This window comes from Triturus cristatus, chromosome 6, assembly GCF_964204655.1.
Source record: "Triturus cristatus chromosome 6, aTriCri1.1, whole genome shotgun sequence".
Taxonomy (NCBI): Eukaryota; Metazoa; Chordata; class Amphibia; order Caudata; family Salamandridae; genus Triturus; species Triturus cristatus.
Genome location: NC_140589.1, coordinates 76,224,711 through 76,249,001, shown reverse-complemented (window position 1 = coordinate 76,249,001; position 24,291 = coordinate 76,224,711).

Sequence of the window (24,291 nt, the reverse complement as noted above, 5' to 3'; positions counted from 1 at the left end):
AGATAATCTTGAAGGTGAAATACAGTTTTTTGGCAGGCAACAGGCTGGATCAGGCACCGTTAGCCGCGCAGGGAGTAGGACAAAGTTCATGGATACAGATGCAGGCTCAGACTGGAGCTTTCAGAGGCAGAAGGCAGGAAAAGGCTTGATGACAGAATTCAGGGCCTACTCGCCTGAATCTGTAAAATGCGGAAAGTGAACCATATAAAGTCGGTGGCCTTTCATACTTAGGAATGAAATATCTGACCCATTCTTGGCGGATCTGAAAGAGGACATGTTGACGGTGGACGCACATATATTTGCGTCTTCAAAACTGGAATTGGAGGGAACATACATGTACGTATAGCATGCACATAGAGCCGTTGGGGTCTACGATAGGGGACATAACTGATCACAAAATTCATATTTCCTCATTCCCTCCTTGTCCCCTACGGACCCTCAGGAGATATCGATCTTCATCAATCCATCGATCTGTTCATATAGCATCATTTGTTCTTCTTTCTTCTTCCGGGATCTTGAACGAAAACGTGGATGTGGGATACACGATGTGGCACACAGACCACAAATCGCTGGCCCACATTGTAGACATAAGCAGCAACTGAATAGTATGAGAAAGCCAATACCTAGGAAGGATAGGATTCTCCATCCCCAGGCTGACAACACGCCCCAGAACCAACCGGACCAAGTCCAGGTGCCTGGACTCTGGTGTATCTGGCTTATAATCTTATGAAGGCGGGTTATGGCTTTATATACTGACGGCGAATTTTCTGGTATGAAAATGCAGCAACTTGATCCGATGACCCTACAAGCTCCGCCCCTATCGGCCAGGATGACGTCAAGGACAAGACGATTTTGAAGCACAACAATCCGCATAGCAGACTGCTCTTCTGTTAAATTGCCTAAGGCGGAAATAGTCTCGTTCACTACTGCTTCAAGGGTTCTGGTTAATCTACGTATCAGCTTACTATTAGTGACTGTACCTATATAGGGAAAGAACCCTTTATTGAAATCTGTGTATTTTTCCCATGCTGTTTCAGTGTAATCGACAATTGGGAGATCTCTCTGTTGTCTATTGTGTACTAAATGGGTATTTCTGTGATAATCAGGAGGAGCTAGGAAAACAGGTGGCAGAAGGAATGCTATGTAACAGGTACCATCCCAATCTAAAGGTAGACATATATATGCGTTCTGGCCACATATGAAGTAGGAATGATGGGAAGCTCTAAATGTAGACTTGCCTTGATCACTGAATTTTATTACAGTGGTGCATTTACTATGGCCCATGTGTATGGAACCATTCTTTCTTACACATAATTCCCCTTTTACTGGGAATACTGACATGGCGGGCAAGATTGGTGTAGCTTCAGATTCAACGTTCAGGATCATGAGGTTAAGTGTAAAATTACCTAATCCATATACTTCATTTTCTAGATCAGTTCCTGTTCTTTTGGGGAGTCCCTCCTTGTTAGGGTAGCAGACTTTAAGCAAAACTAGGTTCAGGTTTCCCCATACCCAGTTGTCTTGATAAACTGCGGAATTTGAATCTAAGGAATTAATCAAACTAAACCATGCTCCACAGGAGCCATTGTGTGTGAACGGATATGGAAAGAGGGGCAAAACTCCCTTATAGTTTTGATAGGAAGGGAGTCGGCCACATATCCAACAATTTGTGGCATTGCTGGTCTGATGGGAATGATGTAACATACTAATGAATGTGTTGTTGCGCAGCGCAAATCTATAGGACAACTCATGCGGAGGTAATTCGCTAAAAGAATGTTCTGCAGTTACATTGTAAGCACGCTTAAGAATAGGGTAATACATATGCAATAGTATGCTGAAAATAATGATCAGAAGACTTAGAAAAAACAAAATTAATAGTGTTACTGTGCAGTGACTACGAAGTGATTTACAATACGCATGCTTTTTAAGCTGCATCTGTTGATTTCTTTCTCTATTCCGGTCTAGAGGATACATGTCAGAGACAAATTCAACCGATTCACCTTGGAGAGGACTTAAACAATCAAATTGTCTGACTTGCTAGACCTCAATTTTAGTTTGTAAAGTTCTGGTTTTGACTGCTCAACCAAGGGGAGCTTTGAGTCTGTCTGTGAGGGAATACAAGGTTGAGTATTCACACTGGGTGGTAGTCCATAAAATTTCTTGATATGACTCGAGTGCAACCACCCTTTACGACCCTCAATCTTCACGGCTGTCCTTGTAGTTAGTAGAACTAGCTTCGGCGACTTCCACCTAGGCTCCAGTTGGGTCTTCCGGTCGAAATTCCGGACCAGAACCAGGTCACCAGGAACCACGTCATGGGGCTTCACCTCAGTATTATCGGGAAAAGCTGCGGCTACCTGTGAACGACAAGATTGTAGTGCAGACATCAAGGAAGCTAGGTAATCTGTCAGCATATTACAGTCAACATCAGTGATTTTGCGAGGTACAGGCGTCCCCCACATATTTGGTGGTCTACCGAAGATCACCTCATACGGGGATAGCCCTGTTCGAGAATGTGCTACCATTCTCATGTAAAAGAGCGCAACTGGTAAGGCTACTATCCAATCGACACCTTTTTCTCTACATATCTTGGACAATCTAATTTTCAGGGTTTGATTATGACGTTCCACGAGACCTGCTGCCTCGGGATGTCGGACACAGTGGAATTTCCATTGGTAGCCTAACAAAAGGGAAACGTGTTTCATTAGTTCGGATGAGAACGGCTGGCCGTTATCTGAGTAGACAACACGTGGTAAACCGTACCGTGGGAAGAATTCTCGAACTAACTGTTTGGCAGTAGTCGGGGCAGTGTAATCTGAAACCGGGTAGGCTTCTGTCCAACGGGAAAGAGCACAAACAACTACAAGAACATATTTGAATCCTCGACATCGTTCCATCTGGATATAATCCATCTGGAGGACTTCAAAAGCATGATCGGGAGGTTGAAATCCACCCTGCTCTACGGGGATGCTTTTACCTGGATTAAACTGACAACATATCATACAGGTACGAACTTTTTGTTTAGCTGCTGCTCGCAAGTGTTTGTTGAACCAAATGTGTTGAATGCTGTCTAGCATAGCTTTCTCTCCTAGGTGCGCTGGACTATGTATTGTATTAATGATGACTTGAACCATGGAATCGGGAAGAAACCATATAGATTTTTCCTTCGTCATCCATCCTTGATCCGTTTGGATCCCTCCTAATTCAGTCCATTTCTTTATTTCTTCTGGTGTAGCATGTGTCTGTATGTCAATTACATCAAGGGCGGGATCCTTAACTGTCATGCAATGTGTTGGTGTCGGAACTATTGTCTTTGTTATGTCAGTTGTGTGAGTCTGATTCTGAGCAGTCTGTTTAGCTGTTCTGTCAGCTAGGTCATTACCCTGAGAAATGATATCGGTAACTTTTGTGTGGGCTTTGCATTTCATAATCGATATTGCAGTAGGTAGATGAATCGCGTCTAATAGGGCTTGAATGAGGGGTCCGTGTTGGATGTGGGCACCGTGAGAAGTTAAATAACCTCTCTCTCGCCACAGTACGCCGAAGTCATGGACGACTCCGAATGTATAACGTGAATCTGTGTATATGTTGACTTTCTTATTTTTGGCTTGAATACAGGCTTGTGTCAGAGCGATGAGCTCTGCTGCTTGAGCTGACAAAGTGTTAATACGATTTGTTTCAATGACTTCAGTGTCTGTTGTGACTGCGTAGGCGGCCACTAACTCTCCTGTACTTGTTCTCATACATGACCCATCTACATACAATGTCAAGTCTGGATCTGACAAAGGGATATCTGTCAAGTCTTGTCTGGGTTTCGTCGTAATAGTAATGACTTCGACACAATCATGTGCCAATGGATCTGTTCCGCCCACTGGTAACAGTGTGGCAGGATTTAACGTATTACAACGTCTGATTTCTATGTGTGGCTGAAATAATGTCAATTCGTAACTGGTGAGTCTCGCTATAGTCAAGTGTTGTGTTTGTGTGCGGTTCAAAAGAACCTCTACTGCGTGTGGTACTTGTACTGTACTGTCAATTGGTGTCCTAACACTATGGCATCGCTTTGTCTGATAGCTAAAGCTGTTGCTGCCACCGATTTCAGGCACGCAGGAAGAGCCTGAGCTACTGGATCTAATGTACTAGAGAAATAAGCACATGGTTTGTGTGATCCTGCTTGTTCCTGAGTGAGTACTGACAAGGCAGTACCTTCGCGTTCTGTAACAAAGAGTGTAAACTGTTTACTGTAACATGGTGTTGCTAAAACAGGTGCTTGGCATAAAGCTTTCTTTAAGCTTTCAAAGGCGTGTGTATGTTCTTGAATCCAAGGGAGGACAGTCGATGTGGCTGCCTCCTGTGTTGTCAACTGGATGAGTGGTTTTGCTAGAAATGCATATTGAGGGATCCACTGCCTACAGTATGAAGTGAGGCCTATAAAAGCCCGCACCTCCTTTTGTGTCTTGGGTGGTGGCATGTTAGCGATTAACTGGATGCGGTCGGGTGTAAGCTGCCTTCCCTCCTTGGACAGCGAGTGCCCAAGGTAAACAACTCGCTGGACACAGAATTGCAGCTTAGAAGGGGACACCTTGTGCCCCTTGTCGGCCAGAAATTTTAAAACCGTCAGTGACGCTTTTTCACATTCATGTTCGCTTCGGGCGGTGATCGGCAGATCATCGACATATTGAAGCAAGGCAGTGTTAACTGGCATGTGGATACTGTCAAGTTCTCGTTTCAGTGCTTGGCTATAGATGCTGGGGCTTTCTGTAAATCCTTGAGGTGCGCGTGTGAATTTAAAGCTTCGTCCATTTAAACTGAATCCGAACAGATATTGACTTTCCGGATCTATTGGGACGCTAAAAAAAGCATTCTTGAGATCAATTACAGTGAAGAACGTTGCTTCTGAGTCAATAGCTGTTAGTAATGACGAGATATCTGGGACCACAGGGTATTGTGGTACAATACATTTATTTAATTCGCGTAGATCAATAACTAATCGATATACTGATGGTGCTTTTGGATCCATTCTTTTAAGAATCGGAATTATCGGGGAATTACATACATTGGAGTCGGTTTCGACAACCACTCCTTGCGCAATGAGTTCGTCAATGATTTGCAGCAAGGCCACAACAGCATCGGGTGGTAACTTGTATTGTCGCATTCGTGGTAGTACTACTCCCGTTTTCAGTGTGACTCGATATGGTGTAATGTTCATGCAACCAACATCAGTGGGGCCTTGTGCCCATAAATGTGTAGGTAAATTCTGCAGTCGGTGATCCATGTCTCTGGACACGTAGTAACCTTTGAAGTCACGTAGAAATAGTCGTACTCCTTCCGGAGAACAACATATTATGGCTCCTAGAGCTTTCAATGTTTTTATACCTAACAAGTTTTCTGGACATGATTTAGTAAGCAATAAATCTGTAGTACGTGTCAATGGACCAATCGTGAGTGGAAGAGGTTGTGTTACGTCATTAATTATGGGTTTTCCTGAGAATCCAAGGGAAATATTCTGTGAGCCTGAGAGGGGTGCCCCTGGAACTTCACTGCGTCGTATAGTCGTTCTGCTTGCCCCTGTATCAAGTAAAAACTTTCTGTCTTCCCCTAATAGTTCACTATGTACATAAGGTCCCTCTTGGTCTACAGGAACCTCAATAAGGGGTAAGCCAACTTCCCTCTCTAGGCTATTTCATGTATATCGCTGATAATCGGGATAATCTGCTTGTGCGTACTGATACATCTGTTGCGTTGTTGCTTGTGTTGCAGCAATAGGCTGCGCTTGTGGTGGTGCTACGGTCTGTTGTGGAGCTCCCTGTTGTGGAGCTAGTTGTTGCGGAGCTAACCTAGGTTGTGCATGCTGAGGGATTTGTTGTTGATTCTGATCCTGTCTAGGTGGACGTGGTCTCTCCTGGGTTCTACCTGTAGCAATATTATGTTTCAGGACTGGACAATCGTGTATATAATGACCTGGTTGTTTACAATAGTTGCATGTCCCTTTCGTAGGACCTGCGGAATCACCCTTTTGATGACCATCAGCTGGAACTGACTGAGCAACAAGCATTTTCATTTTCGTATCTTTCATACGTCTTTGTTCGTGTTCTTGTTCTTCTCTAATTCTATTGTGGTGATATTGTAACATTTGTAACATCTGTGATGGGGTATTACCTTGCCAGGTACTTTCGAATTTCAATACTCTATTCTTGACTTGCAGCAGAGAATTTTCAACTAATTTTGTCACAAACAGATGTGGATATGACTCACTACTGGCTTTTATGCCACTATTTATACCAAAACATTTTTCAAATCGGGAATAGAAATCACTAGTGTCTTCGTCTGGCTTTTGTTTACAGGCTGATATTGCACCCCAGTCTTCCTTTTTCGTAGTTAATAAACGTGGCAGTACCTGCACTAGTAATCCTGCTAGTGCTGTAGTCTTTTCCCCAAGTCCTGCTCCTGCAGCTCGGGCCCTTTCTTCGTTTTCTAATGCTGTCCAATCTATCTTTTGGTCTCCCACCTCCCATTCCTTTTCTTTGAGTTTCTCGTAAACACCGGCGGGTAATAGGACTTTTAAAATTTTCATAATGTCGGGGTAGGTATACTCTCCCATGAGTAACATGTCTTTTATCTCGCGGTGGAAACCTGCTGGATCCTTGTCATGGCTGGGTACTACTTTCTTCATTTCCAATAATTCCAGTTTAGTTATAGGCGTATATACAAACACGCGTGTAAAGTTATTACCGTCACCTCTGATTGGGTGTACTTCGCGTAACGGGTTCTGTCTATCTATGTGATACAATTTTCTTCCTATGATGGGAACTGGAACGTGTTCTGGGCATACGAAAGTTAAATATTGGTTTCGGAATTCTAGAATTTCTTTAATCAAATCAGTACCTGACCCTCTCCATATATTCGTGAGTAGTTCTGTCAATATGTCAGGTAAGGGTCCTGGATCGGAGTGTTGGCTGTTATATAATATAAGGAGGTGTTGAATCATGTATATACTAGCTAAACGCTGTTCGTAGGGGTCAAGATTCAGAAACGTGTGCGCTAGTGCATCATCATTATATTCGCTGGGACTATCAGCCCATTGTACTGCGGACCTGGCTAATTCTTGTTCGTCCATGGAATCGAGCATATGATACCCCCTTCGATCTCGGAGTAATTTATCAGCGGCTTGAAATAGGTGTTCGGGGGATTTTGTATTTAACATAGGATTTGAAAAATGTCTATTATATTCTGGACGTATTGGACGTATCGGGTCATTAAAGCCTCTAGTATTATTATGGGGTCTTCCTCTACCTACATAAGCTATTGTTTCTAATTGTTCTGATTCTTGCTCCTCCTCCTCTTCTGATTCTACTCTGTCTGTTTCTCGTCTTTCTTTATGTATTCGTTCTACTTCCTTGCGGATCTTTCGACACATGGCGATTATACACGCCTGTCTATCATGTTTCTCTTCTGATATGTTCTGACCCCATTTGACAAGTCTTTGCATGGTATCGTGATCTGCCCCGGGCCTGTCTTGATTCCTAATTACACAATTTATGAAAAAACGTAGTAGTTGTCTTTGTACATCCACTTTCTGGTATTCCATAGCTTCGTTAATACTTTCTGGACCTCGCCCTGTTTGGACAAAGCGATATATATTGTCTAGGTGTTCAACCATTCCTGGTATCGTCATTAAATATAAGGTAGCTCGTCGTATACGTAGTGATGATATGAGCAATTTGTCCTGTCTACCTGGTACTGGGTCGTATCTACAATCCACAAGCTGTTCTTTAAACATGTCGGATGTCGCTAATTGGGGTGTACGTTGGAGTGCTAAATCTCTAAGGGTCTGTTTATTTCGCGGCGGTGTGGCAAACATGTCTGTCATACCTCCTGTAGCACCATCTGAGGTGCTGGGCACGAAAGGATTCGTTGGACGTAGGATAGAGATTGTAGATGCGGGAAAAACTGTAGAAACGGACGGACCTGTGGGAATTTGTGTAGGAGTTTGTAGTTGCGGAGATACAGACGGATGCTCTTGGTGTTGAACACCATCGGCAAGCGGTGTGGGTGGCATGGCATTAGCATACTCGGGAGCTACGTCATCTAAATAGGAGGAAAGGAAAACGTCCTTTGCTGTTTTGGGATGTGTTTTGGGATGTGCTTTTATCGGGAGTAATGGAGGAGTTAAGTCTTTTGGTATTTCCGGGATAGCCTTAGGTAACCCTTCGGCCAGAAGAGGATACATACCATTCATAAGAGTGTTTCTTTGTCTATCTACTTGTTCTGAGTTTACTCGGGTACCTTCCTCAAGTAATAAATTTTCTCGGGTTTTATTTGAATTCTCTCTACTTTTCTCTTCCTGTCTGAGTGCTTTTTCTGTACGTCTGTATGATTCTTTACGCCATAATTCAATGGCATCTTTCTGTGACTGTCTGGCTTTCTTTTTCCATAATTCTTCTTCTACTCTCATGATGCAATCTGCATCCCAGGTCCCTGCTGCGGGCCATCTCTGATTTTCTGGCAAATCCTTGGTGTAGTCCACCCATAAATCAAGAAATAATACGGCATCTAGACCATGCTTATGATACATAAAATACCCGGGGGTGTCCCTAGGTGGGATGGGAACAGCTTCTTCGAGTACCCCTTTTCTAGTTTTGATCTGTCTTAATTTCGAAAAGAGCGGCATTTTTAGATCTGGTTACTTAATCTTAAACACACTTAATACAAATAAAACACAATAATGAACAGTCATTCACACCACAATGTATAGAACGTATTAAAACATTTAACATTTAACAGTTTTAACGAACAATGATAACTAATAGAAAACTAGTTACTGACATAATACTGACACTAGATAATACTTTATTTATATGCAAGACATACTATATATACTGCTAAACAGTACAGATACACTGCTGAAACAGTGCAGACCGGATTTGTGTACCCAAACCCGTCTTGACCGGCACAGACTATGTGCACGTTAAAATGCCTCCCCGGTAATGGTACTCACCGGGTAGCTCGGAACGGAAGGCCTCGGAACGGAACTGAAACTGGACCGGACTGGACTCGACTTGATTGGACTCGGAACTTCGGAACCTGGTGGGCCTCTGTATACCTCGGATCTTGCTCTCTCAGCTAGGCTCTGGTCGGGATACTTCGCACTTCTCACCGCCTCGTCTGGGTGTTGATCGCAGCCTCAGTCGCCCCCGCTTGGCCGGAGGGAGAAACAGGAAATCCTGCAGGTACGCGTTTTTGTCCGTTCAGCTGTGGCAGGAGACCGGGCCTGCAACGCACCTCCGGCGCGTGAGATGAGAAAGTGTCCCTGTTCGGGCGCCAATTTATGTGGTAAATATTTCATTACCGGTACTATTTTTTATGCGGTAAAGTCTAGTAAGAATAACTCAGTAAATATAAGAGGCAGAATCCGTGGTATTAGAGGTTTTAAAAGGCTTTATTCCTATACAAAGGAATACAATTCGAATTGTAGGCTTCTATTCCATCACCACGAAAGTTCAGGAAGGAAGGGCATACATTATTGACAGATAATCGGTTTTATAGGAAAATGCATTACAGTGAAACAGATGCAAGAGGCGTAACAGCTGATAATACAGATAAAATGTGCATACGTAACTAATAAAGGCGGTCATATGGGCGTAATTTAATAAACGTCATTATACATGATGTCACAAGTGGGTGGATCCATAAAAGAATCCTGCGATGTCAGCAGAAATATTTGGCAGAGATGCGCGCGCAGCCGCATGACGTGTGATTGACGTGCAACTAGAGGGTGAAGGGGACTTGACATTTAGCTCTACATGTGGAGACAAAAGTCTGGGGGTTATGTCAACCTAATCCCAAATCATATCTAATATCCTATGTTTAAAGAACTGTGTTATCCAAAAGGAAAGGTCTCTAGGATAGAATCTATTCTATACTGACTGTTAGTGCGTGTACAAGCGTCTAAGTGTCTACATGAGATGCGAGGGGGTAGGAATATTCCATGGTAACGGGGCTATGAATTACTTGCATGTGGACAGCGAGGCCTGGCCCTTTGCACGGTAGCTGGAGGAATGTTTACCTAAACTGCTAGACAGGAATGCATCGGATGAGGAGCGGAGTAGATAATCTTGAAGGTGAAATACAGTTTTTTGGCAGGCAACAGGCTGGATCAGGCACCGTTAGCCGCGCAGGGAGTAGGACAAAGTTCATGGATACAGATGCAGGCTCAGACTGGAGCTTTCAGAGGCAGAAGGCAGGAAAAGGCTTGATGACAGAATTCAGGGCCTACTCGCCTGAATCTGTAAAATGCGGAAAGTGAACCATATAAAGTCGGTGGCCTTTCATACTTAGGAATGAAATATCTGACCCATTCTTGGCGGATCTGAAAGAGGACATGTTGACGGTGGACGCACATATATTTGCGTCTTCAAAACTGGAATTGGAGGGAACATACATGTACGTATAGCATGCACATAGAGCCGTTGGGGTCTACGATAGGGGACATAACTGATCACAAAATTCATATTTCCTCAAGACAACTAGCCAGAATCTACCCATGTCAATATATGGGAGCGTTAACGTGATATAAATGTCTGTTCTACCAAAGTTAACATACCTCTTTAATTGCATACCACTTATGTTCCCCTAAGGACGAAATTAATAAAATACAAGGGAAAATATTGAGTTTTATCTGGGCATCCCGGGGGATTCGTCTCTCATGGAAAAAAGTAAGAAGTAGCCTTAAGAAGGGGGGGTTAGCAATACCAGATCTCAGACTTTACTGCATGGCCTTCCAATTTGAAAATATGAGCATGTTGGCAGGGGAACCCATGAATACTACTTGGGGTCTAATACTGAGAGAAATTACCAAAGATGTGAGCCCTGGAACCTTCCTATACAAATTTGTAGCACACATTGTTTTTTTTTTTTTATTAGATTAAACGTTTTAAGATCAGCTTTAAGCCTATGGCTTGTAGTTAGACGGACACTAAAGATTGGTTACTTCTCAGAATTTGCGCCAATTTGGGAATCCCTGGTACACTGAAATGCCTGGAAGACGTCTTAAGCTTGCCCTTAAAGCAGGCGGGGATAACGAAATGGGGAGACTTGATAGCAACAGGAGGAGTGATTTCCTGGGAGGTTTTGAACATTAGGACAGGCAATAGGCTCTCCAGGTTTAAGTACTTGCAGCTTACTTCATGGTCTCTGACTGCAGTAGTTGAAGTTGGAGGTAACTGGGATTTCGAGGCCTCACTCCAGGATATTAGCCCGAAAGCTAAAGAAGTGGCAAAATGGTACGGACTATTCGTGTAAGCAGAGGAAGAGAAAATGAAGGACCCATCTGAGGTCTGGACAGACATATTGCAGGAGGGCAGCCTACAATCTCTGTGGTTTGACTCTGTGAAATTACTTTATGCCATAGTGACACCAGCTGATTTTAAACGCCATCACTTTTTTGTCATCCACAGGTTGTATTGGACCCCGCAAAGACTGGCCAATTTCGTGCTACAGCCTGTTCCTAGCTGTAAAGGATGCAACCTTTCAAGAACCAATGATGTTTCTGTCTTTTTTACATGTTCAGAGATAAAAGAATTTTGGAAAACTGTAGAAGCTACCATAAGGGCTATCTTAACAGAAAATATAGTCTTAACTGAAACATTGGTACTTCTCGGGGTGGATAACGCCTCCCAACAGGTTCTAAACTGTAAGCAAAGGGGTTTAGTATTCTACCTGCTGCTCTTGACTAGGCGAGAGATTTGTAAACGTTGGTTGGACCCCCACCCCCCCCCCCGAATCCAAAAGCCACTAAGTGTGGTAAAATGGACATATAAGTTAGACATTAAGTGTAATCTAGGACGGTCCGCAGAAATTTGGGAGGATTTTTTTAAGTTGTCAGGGTAGGGCTTTAAGATACTTACTGGTGGGTAATAAATATCGATACTTGGTCCAATGATTACATCATGCCATGGATTAGGGGGTGGGGGGCTTCTGCCCCTCCCCCATACAAAGACCAGTGCCGTGGAAGGCACAAGTCCGAAACTGCTTGGACAACAGATGGCTCAAGGGTGTTTACAAATCGGCCAGAGTGCAGTAGCCATGGTGTAATGAGGACTACAAAAAAAAAAGCTTGACTTTTGGTTTAACTTTATCTTTGTGAATCGAGCCCTTAGACTTCAGGTCTAAGTTTACCATTGTGAATCGGGCCCTGAGAACGGAAATGCTATGGTTACGAGTAGCACATTAATTCCGATAGACCCTGTAATGGTAAGTCCAGAATGAAAAAATAATGGGAATTTTTACAAGTAGTGATGGCCTAACTGGATGGTTTGCTCAATAGGCAGACTTGGTGAAAAGCATAACAAAAGCAGCCTAACGTTTGACATTGTATTTCTGTAATTAACAAACACCACAACAAAAGCAGGGACAGATTTGAGGGTTAACAGAAATGAGGTGCAATTTTGGGCTAGTGCACGTTTTCACTGTTATTTGCACAAAGTAAACAGTGCGTAAAGAACAGTTGCACCACAGTAAAACTTCTCAACACCAACCTATGTAATATGGCTTAGAGGGTATGCACACAATTCATGGGTTAAATCTGCTGATCATTTTACAATGTTATAGGTTAAACCTAATAACTTTTGTTGGATGCAAAGATAACTTGTTCTGAATAGATTGTTTAAAAATGTTGAATTTACTTTCATGATGTCTCACATTATTATTATTTCATATCTTATTGTATTACTTGAACTCAATGTTTTCTTATTTTATAAATGACCATTACACACTCTTTTTGGAAACAGCCCAGATGCTTTCCCTTGAGTGAGATAAAGATGTTTTATTGCATAATAAAAAGGCTTTTCTCTATAAGGTTTGACCTGTAAACATGGTGACTCAATAAAATTGCATTTATTTCTGAGCCAGCTCATTTTATTGTTTTGCAACATAACTAGTGTAATTACTTTCATTAAACTTGGAATTCTTTTTTTTTTTTTTTTTTTTTTTTTTTTTTTTGAAACCGTTTATTGCAATCTCAAATATATACAGGTATGGGCCTACAACCTTCCGGCCGGCCGCTAAAGTGACGAGAACAAATGAGAAACATACAATGAGGCACTTAGCTTTGCATAGACACTAGGGCAGGAGGTATCAACAACGCAGGCCATATGGCTCAGAGCCCGCAATACGGTTTCATTTTCTACAACACAACAACATAAATAAACACACACCCGCAAGGCAACCCTCGATCAAGAATGACAGCACGTGCTCCTCAAATGGGGGACCCCAAACCATCCACTGAAAACCCCCAAGAGGGGAAGGGAAACAAGTCCAGGACTGGGGGAACACTATGCTTGGAGCTAGGGAAGGGAGACAACTAAGGGGATGGAGCTGGTGAGGCGGGAGGCAACAACGGCGGCTCGCAGATATCCCCGCGGAAGGCGTTCCAGGGGCCCCATATCTTCACCCATGCACCAGGCTTACCCCGCGCCACATACACCACCTTTTCTCGGAACATGCACCAATCCATGTGTTCTTTCCAGGCCGACACCGCCGGGGACCTCTGGGATCCCCACAGCTGTGCAACGTCCCGCTTAGCCACCATATAGCCCAGAGTCACCCATCGCGTCTGCGGAACTGAGTAATCGGTCGGTTCCCACACATTCAGCAGACATCTCCTCGCCTCAGGCAACAGCGCGACATGCGTAACCGCTCGCAGGACCTCATGCACACCACGCCAGAATCGCTCCACCCTCGGGCATTCCCACAAAATGTGTAGAAAGGTCGCTGAGGCACCACATCCACGCTTACACAGTCCGTCCTCGGCATAGCCCATACGCAGAAGCCCTGGCCCCGTCATGTACACCCGGTGGAGTATCTTAAGCTGGACGAAACGAAGGCGAGCCGGGATGGCCACCTCCTTCGGAGAGGCCACCGCGGAAATCCAGTCCTCGTCGTCCAACTCCAGCCCATCGGCAACCCAGGCCTCGCGGAGGCCAGTCAGTAAGCCCGAGCGATCATTTATCAATTTCTTGTAAATGAGGGAGATCGTGCTGTCCGGAACATGGCCATCTAGCACTCGATCCTCCAGGGGGGAGGACTCCGGGATGGAGGCCACGTCTGGGAAAACGGAGCCCAGTGCGTGACGGACCTGCAGGTACCGAAAGTATTCACTGCCCCGCAGCTGAAACTCCGCCTGCAACGTCTCAAACGTTTTAAATCCTCCCCTCGTCCAGAGATCCCCCACTGTACTGATGCCTATAGTGTCCCACTGCGCAAAGCCCTTCGAGGTCCACAGAGAGCCCAACCTCTCGGACGCATACAGCGGTGACGCCCGGGTCAAACGGTCCTTCCAGCCCATAGCTGCACTAGCCGCGTGCCATACTCGCACCATCACACGCGTGGGTCCCGTCAAGCGGGAATCGGGCACACTAGCGTAGAGCGCTCGATTGTAGTCGCCACCGGGCAGGAGCATCTTGTCCATTTCAAATGCCGGGTTTAGGGCGGGCCCATAGAGGCCGTGATTAATTGCAGCTAACTGGGAGGCCCAGTAATACCGTTTAATATCCGGGAGGGCAATCCCTCCGTCGTACCACGGGAGCGTCAACTTTGCCAGGGCTATACGCGGCCTCCCGTCCCAGAACAGGCGGCGCTGCAGACCCTCCACCTCACGGAAGTAGCGCGCCGGGACCAGGTCCATGGTGTTCTGGAGAGCGTACAGGAAGCGCGGCAGTGACATCATCTTGAACAAAGCCGCCCGGCCGAGCGGCGAAAGTGGCAAGCGCCTCCAGCGCGCGACATCCTCCTTCAAACGCTGGAGGGGGGGAAGCAAATTTCGCTCGTAGCGGGCCACTGGGTCAAGCGTAATGTAGATACCCAAGTATCGAAATCCCTCCGAGGCAATCTGGATCGGACAGCCCCGCGGGAGGACAGGAGCCTCCCCGGAAAGCACATAGACACAGGATTTGGCCCAGTTGATGACAAGGCCTGAGTTACGGCCAAATGAGTGCAGAACATCAACCAGGACAATCAGTGATTTACGCGGGGAGGCTAAATACAAAAGGATGTCGTCTGCATAGAGAGACACGCGGTCCTCATATTCGGGGGTCCAACGGAGACCTCGGATAGAAGGGTGCCACCGCAGCCACTCCGCCAGAGGTTCCAAGGCCAGTGCGAACAGGAGCGGCGACAGGGGGCAACCCTGTCGCGTGCCCCGTCCCAGCACGAATGGGGCCGAGACTCGACCATTCACCACCACCTGCGCAAGTGGGTCCGAGTACAACAATTTGACCCAGCTGACGAAACCCGGCCCGAAGCCGAACTTCGCCAGCATCGCCCAGATGTACGGCCACTCGAGTGTGTCGAAAGCCATGGTGGCGTCCAAAGACGCCAAGATGGCCGGCTCCCGCACGAACGGAACACGCGCTAGCACGCCGTGCAGGCGTCGTAGATTGAGAGCCGTATTGCGATGGGGAATAAAGCCGGACTGGTCTTGGTGGACCAGGTCGCCCACCACACCGACCAGCCGGTTGGCAAGCACCTTGGCGAGGATTTTAGGCTCCGCATTCAAGAGCGAGATAGGCCGATAGGATGTGACTCGGTCTCGAGGCCTCCCCTCCTTGTGGATAACCACGATGGTAGCCAGACGCTGGTCAGGCGGGAGGGAGCCCCGCGAGTGGGCCGCAAGAAACATCGCGCGGAGGTGGGGTGCCAGTACATCCGGTCGCAGCTTGTATAACTCGATAGGAATGCCGTTCGGGCCCATGGCCTTGCCAGAAGCGACCGAGCGGATGGCGAGGGCGATTTCGTCCGAGGTGGGGGCGGCATCCAGCAACTCCCTGTCCTCCACAGAAAGGGAGGGGAGCGCGATGTCACGCAGCAGGGCATGGGAATCCTCCTCCGAGCAGGTAGAAACCGGGGAATATACCTCGCGGAAATAATCCGCGAAGCAAGAAACAATGCCTTCCGGCTCAGTGACACGCACGCCATCCGCCCTCTCAATCAACGGGACCACACGACTCGCTCTCTCCTTCTTATCCAACCACGCAATCAACTTGCCCGCCTTATCACCCACATCATACAATCGCCCCTGTTGCTCTCTGCTGAGGCCCCTGGCCGCCTCCGTGACGAGGGCCCTATAGGCCGCCTGCTTGAGGTGCAGAACGTGCAGCGCAGCGTCAGTCACCCCACTCCCCAAATCCCCCTCCAATTCAGTAATTTCAGCCTCCACCCGGGTCACCTCCTCCTGTGCGCGCCTCCGGGCATGGGAAATAAGGGAGAGGGCCTCCCCTCTCAGCACTGTCTTGAAAGCCTCCCAAAGGGAGATAGCCGACAGGACTGACCCCACATTCTCCTCGAAATACCGTTGCAAGGATTTAATCAAGTCAGCGCGAATAGTGGGGTCGCGCAGGTACCAAGCGTTGATCGGGGCTACCCTGCCCTCCCCCCTCGGGAAGACACCAAAGTGCAACAGGAGCGGGGAGTGATCTGAAATGCCCCTCGCCAAATGGCGCACCTCCCCCACCCTCCCGGCATAGGCCGCAGGGACAAGGATATGATCAAGCCGCGAAAGGCTACCATGGGCACCCGAATGGAAGGTGTACTGCAGCTGAGTGGGATGCTTTAAACGCCAGCAGTCCACCAATCCCAGTGTATCCAAAAGGCCCGACAGCCACGCCTGTGCCCGGGGGAGGTCCCTAGGGGGATAACGATCCATAGTCCCAGAAACCACTGCGTTGAAATCCCCCCCGACCACCAGAGGCCCCCCCGGGAGGTCGAGAAGGAGGCGCCCCAGGTCCGCAAAGGTGGAGGACTGCAACCCCGGTGGGACGTACACTGAGACAAAGACAACCACTTTGCCCTCCATCCTCCCCACCAGAACAGTGTAGCGTCCCCTCTCATCATGGCGCACCTCGTCTATTTCTAGCGGGAGCGAGGTCTTGACCATAATGCCCACCCCCCGTGAGCCTGACGTAAAGCCCGAGTGGGCCACCAGACGATAACCACGTCGATTCATGGCACAAAAGGAGTTACCAATAAGGTGTGTCTCCTGCAGAAAGACCACATCAGGCGAGATCCGTTTCAGATACTGCAGGACCACACCCCGCTTAATCCTATCCCCCAGCCCGTTGACGTTCCAGGACAATAAAGTCAGGTCCCTACCCCCCATCACATACAGAAGCCATCATTTGTCCCCCCGAGAGCAACTCAAGAACACTAGTACAATAAAGGGTTTGCCTTGCGGTAGAAACGAACCACGCCCCACCCCAACCCACCCATCCCAACAAAACTCCCCCCACCCTGCACCCCTGCATGAGCCCAGATAGCCCCCCCAAAGTGCAGTGTGCCTGTCGCCCCATAGAAGAAAACTAACTAGTCCCCCAGAGGAGGAGGGAGATCCCCCAAGAGACCCCGCACGACCCCCTCAGGAGGGGAACTTACCCTAACAGTCAATGGTGACAACAACACAGTCCGGAGCAAGGCCTACCATTAGTCTCTTAGGCCTGATCCGGCGGGCCCTCCCCACCAACCGCTCCCCCCCCGCCCCCCCGGCCCCGATCTCCGGGCAAAGTGTCCAGCCAGTCCCCGGCCGCTTCAGGACGATCAAAAAAGTGTGTGTGGCCATCCACCTCCACCCTCAGCTTAGCTGGAAAAAGCATAGAATATTTGAGATTCAGGTCTCGTAGGCGACGTTTGACACCCAGAAAGCTCAATCGCTGCTTTTGGACCGCCGGGTTAAAGTCAGGATAGAAATTAATATCCATGTTGTCCAGTCTGACCGGCCCTTGGAGCCTAGAAGTCTGCAGGATAGCGTCTCTGTCCCTGAAATTGAAGATCCGGGCGATGAGAGGCCTCGGAGGGGCGCCGATCTTAGGTCTACCCCCAGGGACCCTATGGGCCCGCTCCACAGCGAAGAATTTGCTCAGCCCCCGGGGCTGTAGGTGGGTGAGGACCAGGTCCTCCACGAACAGATCCGCTGCCTCCGCCTCTCGTCCCTCCGGCACCCCGAGAATGCGGACGTTGTTTCTCCGGGCCCGACCCTCGGAATCCTCCAGTCGACGATTCATCAGGGCGCTCGCCTTGCCAAGCCTGCGCACCTCCTGTTGGAGGGCCGCCACGTCAGTGGTGAGGCCCGAGGTAGAGTGGGCCAAAGAATCGACCCGGTCATTTGTTTTCGACAGATCGGCTCTCACGAGGCCCACGTCCACGAGGACCGAGTCGATCTTCTGCGCCAGAGTGTCAAAGCGCTGGTCCACCGAGGCCTTCATCTCGGCGATGGCGCCCATGACGTCCCGGAGGGTCAGGTCCGTGGGTAGAGCGGGAGCATCCGTCGGGCCCGTGGGGGACTTACGCAGCACCTCTGGAGATCCCTTCTGGAGGGTGTAGCGGTCCATGTTATTGGATTGTTGGGCCGTGCCACGACGGGTCGACTTCACCTTGGCCCGGTCGCCATCTTGTTTTGTGGCCATGGTCGCAATCCCCAAATCGAGCCAATCTCCTCAGAAAGGGGGCAGACAATCCCGTTCAAGGGCTCCGGGGGGGGGCCACCGCCGATCCTCAGGACAGATCGCTGCCGGCGGGTCGGCAGGGCAGCCCAACGAGGCCACAGCACCGCACACCGCCCCGCAACCCAACCTCGCCTGGCAGCAAGGAGGGCGCAAAAGCGAAAGTGAAAGTGCGGGGCACGCGAGCCATCCAGCCTCACCCGCCGCTGTTGTTCACTTCTTGTCCGGATCGCCCCACCACTCCAGGACGGGGGGCCGGTGTGGAGAAGGCCGCAAACCTCTATCGATGCTCCCGCCGGTGTCCGAGGTCCGATTTAAAAACGGAAAACGGGCGTCACCTCTGCTCGGGCTCACAAATACAGTCCCCTCATCTGGGACAGGATTCTGTCAGGATTAATGTAGGAGGTCGCGGAGGTCCTCGGGAGCCTCGCACCTACGCGGCCATCTTGGTTGCGCGCTCAAAAACTTGGAATTCTTTATTTGGAAACCAAATTATAATAAACGGTGAAACTTAAATGCAGGAATAACAATGAGTTCATTGCACGGTACAGCTGAAAATAAGTTTCTTCCCCCAAGATAGGCATTTAATTAGTGAATGATTACCTAAATATTACACCTGAAACTTGTGGTAGTACATTCACCTGCCAGCCTGAAAATAACCAATAGATCATAGACCACATCTCACATTTCCAAGTGTTTCCAGGCTGTAAATACAAGCCTTTCTAATGCTGCAGGGACAAGGGATGTGGGCACAACCTGCACCCGCCCCCTGCAGCCATCCTAAAGGAGCAGGCAACGCAAGGGGACAAATCCAAGCCCCTGTCCCCAGCCCTTCGGCTGAATATTGCTGCCTGCTCAGCACACAATTGGAAAATGCCAGCAGTTTTTCTCCCATAATTGGGGAAACCCATACAGTGAAGTGCCCAGTGTCTTCATTCTAGGGAAAACATGGCATTGTATTCTGATGGAATGTCGGTATGGAATGTGGGATTGAAGAGATACTGAGATTCCAGTAAGTGGCAGTGAGCCCAGGCTTTCTCTACTGAGAATGGGCTGACTTCCCCAATACATCTTTATATACCTGAATCCACTGGCATGCAGTCATTTCTGAAAATTGGATGAGACACTGGCAACAAGTGAGTTGCAGGAGTGAAACCTGGAGCTCTGAGGTGGAGCCATTACAGACCTGTGACCAACAAAGGACTGCCTGATCTGTGGGCTGTGAAAGGAGCAATTTGGCCACTCCAGTGGAGCGTGGACTGGAAAAAGAAGGACATCGGTGCTCCCAAATAAAAGAAAACGCAGTTAAGAACCTAGCATGAGCCACACATGAGGCAATCTTGCACAAGACAACCTCTGCGAAGCGGTCTGCGCACGGTGGCTCTGCACAAATATGATCCGGTGTTCCTTAGGAGGGAGTGAACATGGGTGCGGTGTGCTGCAAAGCATTGTTGCAAATTAGTTTTGTGTGAACTTCCATGTCTTACACGTGTACTAAGCTGACAGCCACATTAAAGGGATTATTTTAGCTGCCATAGCGAGCTGTTGGAAGAATATTAAAATGAAATAGGGTGATTCATACACCTGTGACAATAACGTCTGCAGCGAATATTTGTAAATCAAATATTTTTATTTTTAAAGATTACCAGAGGAGTAAATACACAAATTCATTGGGTGATTCGCATACCAGTGACAAGAGCCTCAGGTGTAAATATTTATAAACCAGCAATTTACACATTGTAGTATCTATTTGATTGTTCATTTATTCTACATTCTCACGGATAAAACCTTTCAAAAGGATTGTGGAGGGTATTGTCGCACCCGCACCTTATTTACCCAATCCAGGGCCGCTAGCTCTTGATTGGGTGCTATGGAAGGATAGATTTGAAGCCTACTTGGAAGCCATTGGTGGAGATGTCTATACTGATAAACACATCTTTGCTACTCTTAAACATTGTTTAAGTCCAAGGGAAGAAAAGTACTATTACATTTACCACTGTTAGGAACAAGAAGAGGAAGATGGTGAAGATATGGATGTATATGAATCAGCGATTAAACAATTAGACTTGCACTACAGAAAGAGGACAAATGAAGTGGTAGGTATACTTATGTTCCTGGGAAGAGATCAATTACTTAATAAATCTACTGATTCATTCATTAGTGGTTTAAGGGATTAGCCACCAAGTGCAATTATGGATCTTTTCTCAACCAAATGATACGTGATCAGCTGGTACATAGGGCCTGATTCACAGAACTAACTTAAGACAAAATCCTAAACTTACTACTTTTGGTATTCACAGAAGTTAGGATTTTGTCTTACGTTTGTCTTAAGACAAACTTAAGACAAACTTAAGACAAACTTAAGACAAACTTAAGACAAACTTAAGACAGACTTAAGACAGACTTAAGACAGACTTAAGTTAGGATTTTGTCTTGTTTGTCTTAAGTCTGTCTTAAGTCTGTCTTAAGTCTGTCTTAAGTCTGTCTTAAGACTGTCTTAAGTCTGTCTTAAGACTGTCTTAAGTCTGTCTTAAGTTTGTCTTAAGACAAACTTAAGACAAAATCCTAGCTTCTGTGAATACCAAAAGTAGTAAGTTTAGGATTTTGTCTTAAGTTAGTTCTGTGAATCGGCCACATAGAGTATGCGATGTTAAGTTACCAGAAGAATTTTTATTGGTAGAATATCTTACATGAAACAATGCAACTAATATAGTTCACCAATTTGAAGAGATGAAGTTAGGTATGAAAGAATTAACACACATGGTCACAGAGTATGTACATGTAGTAAGCAAAGAAAATGCAAGAAAAATAAACAAAAGTGTAGATATTACACCTAAAACCATAGGACGAAGTAGAGCCATGATGGAAAAAAAGGAGAACTTAGGTTTTAAGTGTGGATAATCAGGTCATTTTTCGAATGACAGGTCATACCCAGCTATTGGTCAAATTTCCAGGTATTGTAAAGCTAAAGGTCACTTTGCAACAGTATGTAAAAGTAGAAGTCGCAGAAATAATGACAATGCTGAAGGATTTAAAGACATTTAATTTTAAGTCAGGGTAGTAATGCAGGATGAAGATGATACACATGATGAGTATGTATTAGTTGTGTATGAAGTAAAGGAGAATACGAGAGATGCCCCATTTTGTGCTGTAGATATTGGAGGTGTCGATGTGAAGGTGATGGCAGATTTAGAGGCAAGACACACGTTAATTGGTGATGATTTATTACATTTCTTTCCTAATGTAAAACTGTTATGGCCTAATAACAAACTGATGGGTTATGGAAAAAGCGCATAAATGTGATTGGCTTTTTTTCATTGTCTTTGAGTTAAAAGGGAAAAACCATTGACACAAAAATATTTGTGGCCAAAGAAGGATGATGCTTGTTGGGTTGGCTTCAACAGAGGTATCTTATGATTGCACTGAATTCCATTCTTCTTGATCAGGTGTTGGGTTATGCAGATTTGATTGGCCAAGTACATAAGGATAAGACTGTGGAGTGGGAAAATTTGTTTCCCAAGGTTTTGTTATCTGATTTAGATTTGTTAAAACAATTTGTGCTTAAAATCATTCTGAAGGAAGGGGGTATAGCAAAAGATCATAAGGTCAGAAATGTGTCCATATCTATGAGAAAGGCATAACAAGAAGAATTGGAGAAATTTAGTGAACTCGACATAATTGAACACATTGAGTGTTCTGAATGATTGACACCTGTAGTTGTAGTGATTAAGCCTGATGGAAAGATTAGACAATGTGTGGATTTAAGAGACTTCAAGAACTGTGTATGGTTAGATCGAACTACATGAAGATAGTATAGACTATATTGCCTTTATTACACCAGAGGGGGCGTATCATTATAAAAGGATGCCTTTTGAGCTGATTTCTGCATCTGCACTTTTACAGAAAGTTATGCATAAATTATTCAAAGATGTAAACAATGTATTGTATTTTTCAGGATGACATCTTCGTCTTTGGAGGAATAAAAAAAAAGATGCTGAATCTTTATTTAAGGTATTGACCATTTTAGAGAAAAGAAGGTTAACTTGACTAAGAACTAGTGTAATTTTGAACTACAACCAGTCGATTATTTGGGTCACAATATTGGTAAACATGGCATCTCGCCTAAGAGAAGTTTGATTTATACTATTGAATAGGCACCTCAACAAAAAGACAAAGATCAACTTAGAGCATTTTTAGGTTTGGCGAAATACTATGCCAAGTTTTTCCAGACCAAAAGTCTAACTTTACTAGTAGTAACTTACTTTTGTGAATACTGAAAAGTAGTAAAGTTAGACTTTTGGTCTAAGTTTGCCTTTGTGAATACAGAAAAGTAGTAAACTTACAAAAAAGTGTAATCGGGCCCCAGGTTTGTTATTTAATTGGCAGATTAAGTTTTTAGATGCGGTGTGCCCACAAGAAGCATTGCCTAAATCAGTCCTCAGTGACAATGGACGTTAAAGTTTAAAGCTTTGAAAAGTTTTTTCTCCCAGAGTGGAAATGTACATACAACCATGGGACATATTAACAAGAGGGGGAGATAAAATTATCGCCGCTTTAGCGTCCGTTTTTTACTGAAAAGCGGCGATAATAGTATCGCAATATTAGCAAGGACACGCTAGTGCGTGTTTCTGTGATTTAGCACCCGCTTTGCATCGCATCGTTAATGAGATGCAAAGAAGGCGTGCCTCAATAAACTACACGGGAAAATATCACGAAGGCAGCTTCGCGATATTTACAACATTGCCCTGGCCGGCATAGTGATAAACAAAATCGCGCTAACCGGCCATTAACGCTGGATTTTAACGTCTTCTAAAACCCAGTGTTAGGCATACTTTGCATGGGAGGTGGAATGTGGGGTTACGACCACAGGGTCGTATCAGCATTGCCCTGCTATCGCTGGAATTTTCATCGCCAATGCGCTAAGCGTTGTAAATACAGCGCTAGCTTGGCAATGAATTCCAGCGATAGCCGGCGATAGGGCCGCTTGTTGATATGCCCCTAAGTCTTTCAATCACCATGTGGGCAAAGGTGTTAGAAAGAGAATTAATGGAGTTAAAAAAAAAAATTTTAAATTGTAAATTGATACTTGTATAGCACACTACTCACCCACAAGGGTCTCAAGGCGCTTGTACGAATACTGCTGTGGAACCCATCCTGGTGAGGTGTCCACTCCTGGGCACCCCCAAGGTGGAGGCCAGGCATCCTTAGCGTTGTGGGGGCCGTTGTGGAGATTAAGCAAGCTATTGCCCAGAGTTGCACTGCATGATTGGAATAGGCACCGAGGTGAGAATTGTCAGGTCTGTGGAATTTTGAGCCCAAGACCCGCCAAGGAGGGGAATTGAACCCTGGTCCCGGGCCAGACCTCTGCATCAGGGTCTGCTGCTCTAACCATTGAGCCACACTTCTCCAATAGAGTGATCATGGAGGTTGTACAAACAGCCAAGAATAGGAAGTGCTGAGAAGCGATAGTGAGGAACATGATTTGAGTCTACCATGTCACTCCAACCTTGATAGGATTCAGCCCTTTTACAATCTTGAAGTGTAGATCTCCCTATTCTAAGAACAACTTGTGTTGGATGATGGAAGAGAGACAGAAGGAATGGTTTCCAGAGATGGTGAGGAAGAACATTTGGAAGGGTTAGCCATCCTACAAGGAATGCTATCCTTGCAAGCACAGAGTCAATGAGGTGAATCTAGGAGGAGAGTGGATGCGTGCCAAGCATGGTAGCAAGATAGGGAAAGGAGGCAATACATTTCCCAAATAACTGCGAGTGGTCAAGGTACTAACAAATTCAGCTGACAA